Source organism: Somniosus microcephalus, unplaced genomic scaffold (assembly GCF_052327205.1).
Source record: "Somniosus microcephalus isolate GS21.2 unplaced genomic scaffold, FLI_Smic_1.0 unresolved_chr1, whole genome shotgun sequence".
Classification (NCBI taxonomy): Eukaryota; Metazoa; Chordata; class Chondrichthyes; order Squaliformes; family Somniosidae; genus Somniosus; species Somniosus microcephalus.
Window position 1 is genome coordinate 99,611,502 of NW_028225179.1, and position 7,998 is coordinate 99,619,499.

Genomic DNA, 7,998 nt, shown 5'->3' on the forward strand with positions numbered 1-7,998 from the left:
CAGGCCGGTAGCGGGGCGGTAGCGGGGCACTGCGCTCACCGATGACGTCATTGGTGGTGGCGCAGCACTACTGGCTAACGCTGCCATTACCGCAGCGCTGAATATCGGTGCAATCTCAGCAAGTGGCGCAAAAGCCCTCTTTGGGCGAAAACTGGGCGGAAAGCCTACTGAATTTCTAGCCCAATGTATTTTTATGCATTTCTCCACTTCACCAGACGAAGGAGCAGCGCTCCGAAAGCTTGTGATTTCAAATAAAGCTGTTGGACTATAACCTGGTGTTGTGTGACTTCTTACATTTGTCCACCCCAGTCCAACTCCGGCATCTCCACACCATGGCTACTATCGACACCACAAACTGCCGGCTCAAAGTGAAGAGGATCTCCAAGAAGATCGCGCACATCGACACAGACATCAAGGCCTAGAAATTGGGTTTTGGCTTAGCCAGGGCTTTAGCGCCGGAAATTAGTGCTGGCGCTAAGTCCCCTGCGCGCGCCAAAAATTCAGTGGCGCCACGCCCAAATGGCTGCCAGCGCTACTGAAGGGTCTTAGCACCTGGAAAAGGGCGCTAACTGCCGTGTCGCGCCTCAATTCCGGCGCTGCGGCACCCGATGCGGTGCGGCAGTCTGGGGAAGTGCAGGCCTCCTCCTTCCATTAAGGAGGAGCTGCCTGCACCCGGCCGCGGCCCGCGCAAATCTGCTTAAAAATGAGCACGGCACCTCGGACAAGTGCCGGGCTTGCATCTGTTCCGGGGGGGGGGGGGGGAGAGAAGCCCGGGGAGGGAGCTGCGGGCAGGCGGCCGGCGGGAAAGCGGCCAGCCGCCGCGGGGCCTTTAATGCGCCTGCGCTAACTGCAGTAAGGCACCTCTGACAAAACGCTGGTTGCGGCTGCCACGGGCGAGGCGGCCGCAACTCAATTTCGGAGTTCGGGCGGGTTACCACGGCAACCGGGATGCTGCGCACACCGATGATGTCATCGGTGCCGGCGCAGCGCTACCAGAGCAACGCCGATTTAGGGCCCCAGGGAATTTCACTACTGGCCATAACTCCGGCGCAATGCACTCTAGCGCCTCAAATGAGGCGCTAAGGCTACTGAATTTTCAGCCGCAAGTTTCTACAGAGATGCAAGAAAGCAGGCAAGATCCCAAAAGGACTACAGATCATGAACACACTCAAGTCGACCTACAACAAAGACTACGCTGAGAGACTCTGCCGTTGTACCTCTTGCACACTCCTCAACCATCTCGTACACCAGCTCTACAGCAGATGACGCAAACTCGAAACCGAGATGGAGTCCATGTTCACAGCCTGTGCTCAGGACACAGCAGACCAGCTACGAGACACCGCCAAACAAACAAGGCAATGGAACTACGCTAGCTACATGCACACCAAGAGCAGGAAGATTGAGAAACTCGGCATCACCAGCAGCAGCAACCAAGCCTCCCCCGGTACCACAGTTGAAACCACAGGGAAATCCATCGTCAACCTGTCCGACCACACCCTTCAACCAGACGAAATTGAAGATCTCAGCCGAGGGCTCAACATCTGACCCACCACCAAAATGGACCCCATCGGTCTCGCGGCAGACACAGAGGAATTCATCAGGAGAATGAGGCTCCAGGAATTCTTCCACAAATCCCAAGATGTCAGCAGCGAACCCAATGAGACAATCAATGATCTGGAACAGCAGACAGAGGGATCCGAAGTGTAGCAACCGAACAAGTAAGAGTCAAACTGGACCCCTCAGCAGGGTCGCTGCCCTAAGCTTGACATGTATGCTCAAGCTGTCAGGAGATGCATCAACGCCAGATTCATCAGCCGCACTTACAGGACAGACCAGAATGTCACCCGAGAACAACACTACACCATCCACACTCTCAAGACCAACCGCAACATCGTTATCAAACAAGAAGACAAAGGAGGCGCCATCATCATAAAGAACAGAACGGACTATTGCAAAGAAATATACCGACAACTGGACAACCAGGAACACAACAGACAGTTACCCGCAGATCCGACCAAAGAACACACCCACCAACTCAACAGACTGATCAAGACCTTCGATCCAGACCTTCAAAGCATCCTACACGCTCTCATCCCACGTACTCCCCGCGTGGGAGACTTCTACTGCCTCCCAAAGATACACAAAACCAACACACCCGGACATCCTATCGCATCAGGCAACGGAACCCTGTGTGAGAACCTCTCTGGATATGTCGAGGGCATCTTGAAATCCATTGAACAGGGAACCCCCAGCTTCTGTCGCGACACTATAGACTTCTTACAGAAACTTAGCACCAACGGACCAGTTGAACCAGGAACACTCCTCGCCACGATGGACGTCTCGGCACTTTACACCAGCATCCCCCACGATGACGACATCGCTGTGACAGCCTCAGTCCTCAACACCAACAACAGCCAATCTCCAGACGCCATCCTACAACTCATCCGCTTCATCTTTGAACACAATGTCTTCACCTTCGACAACCAGTTCTTTACCCAAACACACGGAACAGCCATGGGGACAAAGTTCGCATCCCAATACGCAAACATCTTCATGCACAAGTTCGAGCAAGACTTCTTCGCTGCACAGGATCTCCAACCAACGCTATACACCAGATACATCGACGACATTTTCTTCCTATAGACCCATGGCGAAAAATCACTGAAAAGACTACACGATAACATCAACAAGTTCTATCCCACCATCAAACTCACCATGGACTACTTCTCAGAATCGGTTTAATTCCTGGACACACGAATCTCCATTAAAGACGGTCACCTCAGCACTTCACTCTACCGCAAGCCCACGGACAACCTCACGATGCTTCTCTTCTCCAGCTACCACCCCAACCACGTTAAAGAAGCCATCCCCTATGGACAAGCCCTGCAAATACACTGGATCTGCTCAGACGAGGAGGAACGCGATGGACACCTACAGACACTGTAAGACACCCTTGTAAGAATGGGATATGACGCTTGACTCGTCGATCGACAGTTCCGACGGGCCACAGCGAAAAATCGCATAGACCTCCTCAGAAGATAAACACGGGACACAACCAACAGAGTACCCTTCGTCATCCAGTACTTCCCCGGAGCGGAGAAACTACGCCATGTTCTTCACAGCCTTCAACATGTCATTGATGACGACGAACACCTCGCAAAGGCCATCCCCACACCTCCACTACTCGCTTTCAAACAGCCGCCTAACCTCAAACAGACCATCGTTCGCTGCAAATTACCCAGCTTTCAGGAGAACAGCGACCACAACACCACACAACCCTGCCACAGCAACCTCTGCAAGACATGCCAGATCATCAACACAGATACCATAATCACACGTGAGGACACCACCCACCAGGTACATGGTACATACTCATGTGACTTGGCCAACGTTGTCTACCTCATACGTTGCAGGAAAGGATGCCCCGGAGCATGGTTCATCGGCGAGATCATGCAGACTTTGCAACAACGGATGAAGGGACACCGTGCAACAATCACCAGGCAGGAGTGTTCCCTCCCAGTCGGGGAACACTTCAGCAGTCAAGGACATTCAGCCTCCGATCTTCGTGTAAGCATTCTCCAAGGCGGCCTTCGAGACACACGACAACGCAAAATCATCGAGCAGAAACTGATAGCCAAGTTCCGCACCCATGAGGACGGCCTCAACCGAGATCTTGGGTTCATGTCACGCTACATGTAACCCCACCTGACGCAGGGTCATTCAGACTCGAGTCGACATTGGCTTTTACTCTCTACACAGATGCGGCCGGACCTGCTGTAATTTCCAGCATAAAAAATGCTTTTGTCTGTTTTATTGTTTTTCATACAGACCCCATCATCTGCAATATTTGACCCCTTGTGACCCCACCTCATTGTTCTTTGATGTAATGTTTCCCTGACTGACCTGTTTGGACACCATTCCCACCATTAATTGCTGTGATTATCTCTCTGCCGAGGTGTGATAAATGGCAGTTGGAAACATTACCTGTAAACATCTGATATGATTCTCTGACTAAAAAAGCTGTGTCTTTATGCATTTCTCCACTTCACCTGACGAAGGAGCAGCGCTCCGAAAGCTTGTGATTTCAAATAAAGCTGTTGCACTATAACCTGGTGTTGTGTGACTTCTTACATTTAAACTTCAGAGTCATAGCAATGATTGGAAACATATAATGAGGGCTGCAATGGGTGGAAACGTTGGGCCTCTCCATTGCATTCAAAGGGCTCACAGTTGCCGTGAGATAATCACAGAATCACAGAAGCCCCACAGTGCAGATAGAGGCCATTTCGGCCCATCGAGCCTGCACCGACACATATCCCACCCGCTCCCCGTAACCCCTACACCAACACATATCCCACCCTATCCCCGTAACCCCACGTATTTATTCCCCCTAACACTAAGGGTCAATTTTTTATCATAGCCAATCAACCTAACCTGCACATCTTTGCATGGTGGGAGGAAACCGGAGCACCCAGAGAAAACCCACACAAACACGGGGAGAATGTGCAAACTCCACACAGACAGTCACCAGAGGCCGGATTCGAACCCGGGTCTCTGGTGCTGTGAGGCAACAGTGCTAACCACTATGCCACCATGCCAGTCATGGCCAGACAGAGAAGGGGCAACAGGCGTCGGCAAAGGAGGCCTTACCCACCCAGGCTATACCGCCAGCAGTTCTCATATCTGAACATGTCTGAAGAGCAGTGTGTTCGGAGGCTGCGATTCAGAAGGGCGGTGGTCACTGAGATCTGCCACCTGCTTCGCGGAGATCTGCAGCCACAGCTGAGGAGCAGGACGTCTCTGTCGGTGGCAGAAAAGGTGACGGTGGCTCTCAGCTCCATCCAATCCGATACTGGGGACATTTCCAACATCTCCCAGTTTGCGGTACATTGCTGCATCCGCCAGGTGACCAATGCCCTTTTCAGAAGCAGACGTCAGTTCATCTCCTTCCCCATTACCGTTGACAAGCAGCAACAGCGTGCAATGGGCTTTGCAGCATTAGCGGGCTTCCCCACGGTGCAGGGCACCATTGACTGCATTGAAGGTGGCTTTGCGGGCACCTCTAGAGAATGCCAAGGATTACCGCAACCGGAAGGGCTACCATTCGCTCAACGTGCAATTGGTGTGTGACCACAGGCAGCTCATCCTAGCTGTCAATGCCCGCTCTCCAGGCAGCAGCCACGATGCCTTCATCCTGCACCTTACTTCTGTGGCAGACATGTTCGAGTTCCAGCCTCACCCGCGAGGATGGCTTCTTGGGGACAAAGGCTATCCTTTGTGCACCTGGCTGATGACCCCGCTCTGTGCGCCCAGCACCACTGCTGAAGAGCGATACAATGACAGCCATCAAACAACCAGGAACATCATTGAGCAAACAATCGGCGTGCTGAAGCAACGGTTACCCTGTCTGGATCGTTCCGGGGGAGCCCTACAGTACTCGCTTGAGCGAGTCTCCCATTTCGTTGTCGTGTGCTGCATGCTGCACAACCTGGCTATCTGCAGGACTCAGCCACTGCCAGCATATATTGGAGGACCACCAGAGGAGGAGGATGAGGATGGGGAGGAGGAGCAGCACAGGAGGGAGGCAGAAAGTGCAAGGGCTGCCCGTCGGTGGCTTATTGCAAGTCGGTTCTAGGCACCCTCTCAGGGAATGGCTTGTGCCAATGGCAGAAAAGATGAATGTAGCCACTCCACAAGCCCTCAGCCGAGCAGGGCAACCAGGACATCCAAAAGAAAGTATGGACAGTGCGGTTTAAAATTTTTATTTACCATGATGCCTCTGTGCCCTTCCCACATGACAAACTAATGGAGAGAAACCCCCCCCCAAACACAAATACAGCAGTCTCGGCCTTTAAATATGAAACAAATGCACCAGTCTCGGTCTTAAGTCTGAAACAAATACACCAGTCTCGGCCTTTAAATATGAAACAATTACACCAGTCTCAGCCTAAAAAAAAGAAACAAATACACCAGTCCCAGCCTTTAAATATGAAACAAATACACCAGTCTCGTCCTTTAAATATGAAACAAATACACTAGTCTCGGCCTTTAAATATGAAACAAATACACCAGTCTCGGCTTTTATAAGTAAAGCAAAACATTTGGCCACACCTTCTACTTTTTCCCCTGCGAGGGTGAGCCGTTTCGCTTCCATGACTGGCCCCTACCCGCCCTGCAGCTCCTCCTCAATGGGACCCCCGTGGCTGGAGCAAGGCTGGGGGAAGGCTGCTGAAGGTCAGATGGTGAGATTGCAGATGCCCTTGGGGGTCGGCCTGGACCAGCTCTGGGCCTGGAGGGGCCGGCTGCTGACTGCTCCAACTCTGCTTGGGCGGCAGCAATCTGTCCAACAGCTGGTGGCAGCTGCAATGGAGGAGTGACAGTGTTGGCTGCAGGAATGCTGCCAACCTGACAGATCACAGGCACTCCCTGGTCAGCTGATACATTGGCACACGCACGGGCCAGCACTGCAGCATGCGCAGCAATCTGCTGAGGCACAGACTGCTGGGCTGCAGCTGCACAGCGAGTGCCCAGGCGATGCCTAGCCGATCCAGCGAGTGTGGCAGCAGTTAGTACCCGTGTGGCCCTGGTCTGTGTCTGCATGACAGCAGCCAGTGAATGCACGGCACGACTGAGCACTTGGCTAGAAGCCGCCTGTGCAGCAGCGAAGTCCTGCTGACTCCTAGCCTGTGCTGCCACGATGTCCTGCAGAGTCCTGGCCTGTGCTGCACTGAATTGTTGCAGACTCCTGGCCTGTGCTGCACTGAATTGTTGCAGACTCCTGGCCTGTGCTGCCCCGAATTACTGCACACTCCTTGCCAGTGACTCTATGGAGTCAGGCATCCTTCCCACTGCAGCCATGAGCTCAGTGTGTCTGCACTCAGCCTGGGCACCCATTTCCGCTAGGAGCCGCACCTCCTCTGCGCTCACCGTAGCAGGACTGGAGGCCACACTCACCCGCCGGGGAGAAGACCACCGAGCTTCCCCACCCCTCCCACGTTGCTGCATCCCGCTGTTCCCCAGAGCTTCACTATCCTCCGACTTTTCCCCCCTGCTCCCCTCCAGGGAAGACGTGTCACCATCATGGCCATGGGCTGCCTCGGCTGAGGGAGTCCCTGATGGGCTGGCTTCCTCTTCCTCCTCCTCTATGTCTGACTCGGACACTGTGCCAGCTTGAGGGGCCGCATCCACACCTGGCGAGTCACCATCTGAAAGCAGGGAGGCACAAGAGTTGCTTTAGAGTGAGGACAGGGCGGCAGCGAGGGAGGCACGAGTGCTGCTGTGCACTGCATTGGTTCGATAGTGGCAAAGGATTCTGGTGTGAGGTGCAAGTGGAAAGGGAGAGGTCAAAAAGGTGATGACCTTACCATTGGTGCCCAGAACAGGGTCAGCATCTCCAGTGGCGACGGGGCCACTCAGCCAGCATGCCATGAACCGCTCCACTCGCTACTCGAGGTCGCTCAGCTGTTTCAGGTCAGGACCCCTCCCCCGGTCTGTTGCTGCTGTCTTCTGTTATGTGCCAGCTTGGCTGCAAGAGAAAGGACCGCCTCTAAGTACCGTGTCAAGCCCTGATCTTGCCCGCACTGCCTACCATGTTCGATTAGCCATGACAGGGTCAAGCCCTGATCTTGCCCGCACAGCCTCCCATGTTCGATTAGCCCTGACAGTGTCAAGCCCTGATCCTGCCCGCACTGCCTCCCATGGTCGAATAGCCCTGACAGTGTCTAAAGTCCTGTTCTTGCCCGCACTGCCTCCAATGGTCGAATAGCCCTGACAGTGTCTAAAGTCCTGATTGCACAAGTGCTGTTCATGACAGTCGCATAGCTGCTCGACGATGGCTTGCCATTAGGGCTTTCAGACCTGTTTGGCCATAAAGTGAGGTGCACATGCAGGGATGAGGAGGATACTGGAAAGGGTACTCACCCTGACAACCCGAGTGAGGTCGTTGAATTTTTTCCGGCACTGGGTTGGTGTCCTGCCAACCACGCTGTTGGACGTGAC

The 7,998-nt window shown here is 53.7% G+C and overlaps 1 pseudogene; it reads left to right on the forward strand.

The window, feature by feature from the left end:
- The first annotated feature begins 2,316 nt into the window (after positions 1-2,316).
- On the forward strand, positions 2,317-3,708 carry LOC147095649 (uncharacterized; annotated as a pseudogene).
- The last annotated feature ends 4,290 nt before the right edge of the window (positions 3,709-7,998 follow it).